Source organism: Amia ocellicauda, chromosome 14 (assembly GCF_036373705.1).
Source record: "Amia ocellicauda isolate fAmiCal2 chromosome 14, fAmiCal2.hap1, whole genome shotgun sequence".
NCBI classification, from domain to species: domain Eukaryota; kingdom Metazoa; phylum Chordata; class Actinopteri; order Amiiformes; family Amiidae; genus Amia; species Amia ocellicauda.
Genome location: NC_089863.1, coordinates 1,765,363 through 1,769,943, shown reverse-complemented (window position 1 = coordinate 1,769,943; position 4,581 = coordinate 1,765,363). Strand labels below are relative to the sequence as shown.

Sequence of the window (4,581 nt, the reverse complement as noted above, 5' to 3'; positions counted from 1 at the left end):
CTAGATGATCTATAGTAACATTATAAACAACTATTATTAACGTCAAACCTGATTATTCACACTGCTCTGGTCTATGGCAGGTCAGCGGCCCTTCCTCTAGGCAGAAGAACAAACGTGCACTGGGGTCACAGGTGCGAATGACACACTCAAGCAAGGTGCTGTGTAAGGATTTGTACAGGAACCAACTAAGTTATTATTGTGGAAAATCACCAAGGAATCCTCAATCTTTCTATCAATCAACCCGCAAAACTTGGCTTCGTTACGAATCTTGTTGTGACGTCAGCTTCGATGGCATTATGGGAAATGTCTGCTGGAAAAGTCTGTATGCTCTCTCCCAATTATCATTGTCATTATTATTGGCTGTCCTGCTCTCTGCTGATGGCATGGCGCTGGTGGTCACTTTGCCTGTTGTTCCCTCAGACAGGGCCGAATCTGCGATCGAATGGATCTGTGATCGACTCGCTCTGCCTCCAAACGGAGCCTTGTTCCTCCACTGAGACCATGAGTGGCTCTGACACCGAGAAGCAGGTACAGACTGACCACACAGCACACTGACACACTGACCACACAGCACACTGACACACTGACCCTGACACACTGACCACACAGCACACTGACACTGACAAACTGACCACTGACACTGTGACACAATGACCACACAGCACACTGACACTGTGACACACTGACCACAGCACACTTACCACACAGCACACAGCACACCGACACACTGACCACACAGCACACTGACACACTGAACACATGACACACTAACAGACTGACTGAGACACTGTTTCAATAACTCAGACAGTTTGTGTATCTGTCTCTGTCTTCTGTGTGTGTGTGTGTGTGTGTGTGTCCTGCAGTGCCCGCGCTGCCAGGAGCCGGTGAGGGTGGTGCCGGGCGGTAGTGCCGCTGTGCCATGTCCGAGCTGCTCCGTCTCCCTGCGCCGTGTCTTCCAGTTCTGCACCGACTGCGGGCGCGAGTGTGCGGGGCCGGCGCCGGGGGGGGGCTGCACACGTAGCGACTGCGCTCTGCAGGCCGCCCTGCTTTCCACAGAGACGGTTGGCAGGGGCATCGTGGCAGAGTGCCCTCTGTTCAGACCGTGCCCAAACTGTCAGGCCCTGCTGTCCCACACTGGGAGAGGCTGCCCTGAAGTGGAGTGCCCGCAGTGTGGGGTGTCATTCTGCTATCGCTGCCAGCAGAGGGATTGCTATGAAGACTGTATAACACATGAATACATCCGTGCTCAACACATCTTGGATGAACGCCTCCGTGCTCTACACATCCCTGCTGAAGTCTGCAGTGCTGCAGGACAGGGCCGTGCTGCTCCGAGAGTGACCAGCTCTGCTGACCAGAGATGCACTGTCCAGTAACTCTAGAGCACGGCTGTGTTGGGCTGTGCTGTGTTGTCATACTACAGTCCTGTACCCCTCTGTCTTTTCACCGTGGTTCTGCTGTTGGATCATGATCCCTCCACTGGCTCCCGAAACCGGCACGCATTCAGTTCAAGACACTGACCCTCACCTACCGCTGTCTCGACCACACTGCACCAAGATACCTTCAGTCCCTCATCTCTCCATACATCCCCTCCAGACCACTGCGCTCCTCCAGTGCCAGAAGGCTAACTCTGCCTCCTCTCCACTCCCCTTCCTCCAGAGCCGCTCCTTCTCATCCCTGAACCCTAAGTGGTGGAACGACCTGCCCACCGAAGTCAAAACAGCAGAGTCCTTGACCTCATTCCGGCGCTTACTCAAGACACATCTTTTCAGACAGTACTTGTAATATTAGTCATTTTAACCCCCATCAGATAGCACTTCACAGTTAATTTGTTTCCTCCTTGCTCCCTTTCCCGTAGCCCCTGACTGTGACCCTACATCTCGACAGCACTTAGCTTTTACCGTCCAGGATGTAGGACCCAACTTACTGTACTTGCCTGTGTAGATTGTAAATTAGAAGTTGTAAAATGTATTATATTTTGAATTGCTATGTTTTATGTAAATTGAATTTGTAATGGTTGATGCCTTTATTGAACTGTATTTTTGCACTTTGTATTGCACTTATGTTGTACTTCACTTAGATTCTCCAGTAAAATGCCCAGTTGTATAAATCGGTACAAATGTAAGTCGCCCTGGATAAGAGCGTCTGCTAAATGACAAATAATGTAATGTAATGGATAAGGGCGTCTACCAAGAAATAAAAATAATAAATAATAATCAAGAACCAGGTAAAATTGGCTGTGGCGCATGCGCAGTTTCAAGCATTGTAATAGAGATTCTGGGAACAATTAAAATCCCTTTTTAAATCATTCATTATATACGACTGATTTGGCATTTGGCTTTATAAAACAGTTTGCACGGCAAAGTCTTCAATTCAAAATCGCTTTATATTCGGTTGACAAAATGTACATGATTAAAACTACCTGTAAATCGGTGCCAATAATCTATTTTATGTAATAAAGCATGCACAGTTGGGCAAAAAGTAATGAATGTGCAAACCACCTTCAACTGCGCATGCGTCAGGGTTTCAAGCAAAGCCAATGATGTCATGAGCGGCTGTACAGAGCAGCTCCTCCCACTGTGGGGTTCACCATCACTCACCAACAAACAAAACAAACACGTTGAATGAAGTTATTATAATTAATTTGAATCATTTAACATTTGTTATAAATCCCATATATCACGAGTAGTGCTATAAACAAGGGACAGACTTTAGGCTTCAGTTATTTAGATAATGGTTCCTTCCGTGTCTTTAAAAGCGCGCAGTGCCGCCGGCGCTGAGAGATGACGTCACGCTGCGCGGCGCTTCATGGCACACAGACACACTCGTGTGCATGTTCTCCACAGGGACACAGCCGTGCAAACCACAGCAGTGTCTCACTCACACCGTATGGAGAGAGTTCAGTCACAATTAGCGTGCACAGTGTCAGGATGTCCGGGTGGTCAGTGTAGAGTATCTCCAACAACACTTTGTGAAGAATGGCAGAAACCTAAGCTACGTAACAAAACAAATATCTAATCGATAATCAGGCTAATTGGAACTTCCTATCCTCTCTCCTTGAATGAGCTCTGTGCCGAGTTTATATCCATCCAGGTATGTAGCTCCTCCCATTGAGCGGTACCACTATCACGTCATACCTGGTTAAATAAGTCAGCCATTTTCATTGTCTTATAGCTGCTATATCAGTATTCACAGATAGTGACATCTATATGAAAAGTTTCAGACCACACCATATCCTTTGAAGCACATATACACTCACCTAAAGGATTATTAGGAACACCATACTAATACTGTGTTTGACCCCCTTTCGCCTTCAGAACTGCCTTAATTCTACATGGCATTGATTCAACAAGGTGCTGAAAGCATTCTTTAGAAATGTTGGCCCATATTGATAGGATAGCATCTTGCAGTTGATGGAGATTTGTGGGATGCACATCCAGGGCACGAAGCTCCCGTTCCACCACATCCCAAAGATGCTCTATTGGGTTGAGATCTGGTGACTGTGGGGGCCAGTTTAGTACAGTGAACTCATTGTCATGTTCAAGAAACCAATTTGAAATGATTCGACCTTTGTGACATGGTGCATTATCCTGCTGGAAGTAGCCATCAGAGGATGGGTACATGGTGGTCATAAAGGGATGGACATGGTCAGAAACAATGCTCAGGTAGGCCGTGGCATTTAAACGATGCCCAATTGGCACTAAGGGGCCTAAAGTGTGCCAAGAAAACATCCCCCACACCATTACACCACCACCACCAGCCTGCACAGTGGTAACAAGGCATGATGGATCCATGTTCTCATTCTGTTTACGCCAAATTCTGACTCTACCATCTGAATGTCTCAACAGAAATTGAGACTCATCAGACCAGGCAACATTTTTCCAGTCTTCAACTGTCCAATTTTGGTAAGCTTGTGCAAATTGTAGCCTCTTTTTCCTATTTGTAGTGGAGATGAGTGGTACCCCGTGTTTAGTGTTGGATAAATATCCGCTGCTGGACACCGTGTTTAGTGGAGGTTAAATATCTGCTGCTGGACACCGTGTTTAGTGGAGGTTAAATATCCGCTGCTGGACACCGTGTTTAGTGTCGGTTAAATATCCGCTGCTGGACACCGTGTTTAGTGGAGGTTAAATATCCGCTGCTGGACACCGTGTTTAGTGGAGGTTAAATATCCGCTGCTGGACATGTTTAGTGGAGGTTAAATATCCGCTGCTGGACGTGTTTAGTGGAGGTTAAATATCCGCTGCTGGACATGTTTAGTGGAGGTTAAATATCTGCTGCTGGACACCGTGTTTAGAGTCAGTTAAATATCCGCTGCTGGACACCGTGTTTAGTGGAGGTTAAATATCCGCTGCTGGACACCGTGTTTAGAGTCAGTTAAATATCCGCTGCTGGACACCGTGTTTAGTGTCAGTTAAATATCCGCTGCTGGACACCGTGTTTAGTGGAGGTTAAATATCCGCTGCTGGACACCGTGTTTAGTGGAGGTTAAATATCCGCTGCTGGACACCGTGTTTAGTGTCAGTTAAATATCCGCTGCTGGACACCGTGTTTAGTGTCGGTTAAATATCCGCTGCTGGACAC

The 4,581-nt window shown here is 47.0% G+C and overlaps 1 long non-coding RNA gene across 1 annotated transcript in view; it reads left to right on the top strand.

Annotated features, from left to right (window-relative positions):
* The window catches only part of LOC136768256 (uncharacterized), a 3,201-nt gene extending 1,152 nt beyond the window's left edge, over window positions 1-2,049 (top strand). Inside the window, exons 2-3 of the long non-coding RNA XR_010821959.1 lie at window positions 421-528; window positions 864-2,049. This is a non-coding gene — a long non-coding RNA (uncharacterized LOC136768256). The remainder of the gene's footprint in view (window positions 1-420; window positions 529-863) is intronic.
* The last annotated feature ends 2,532 nt before the right edge of the window (window positions 2,050-4,581 follow it).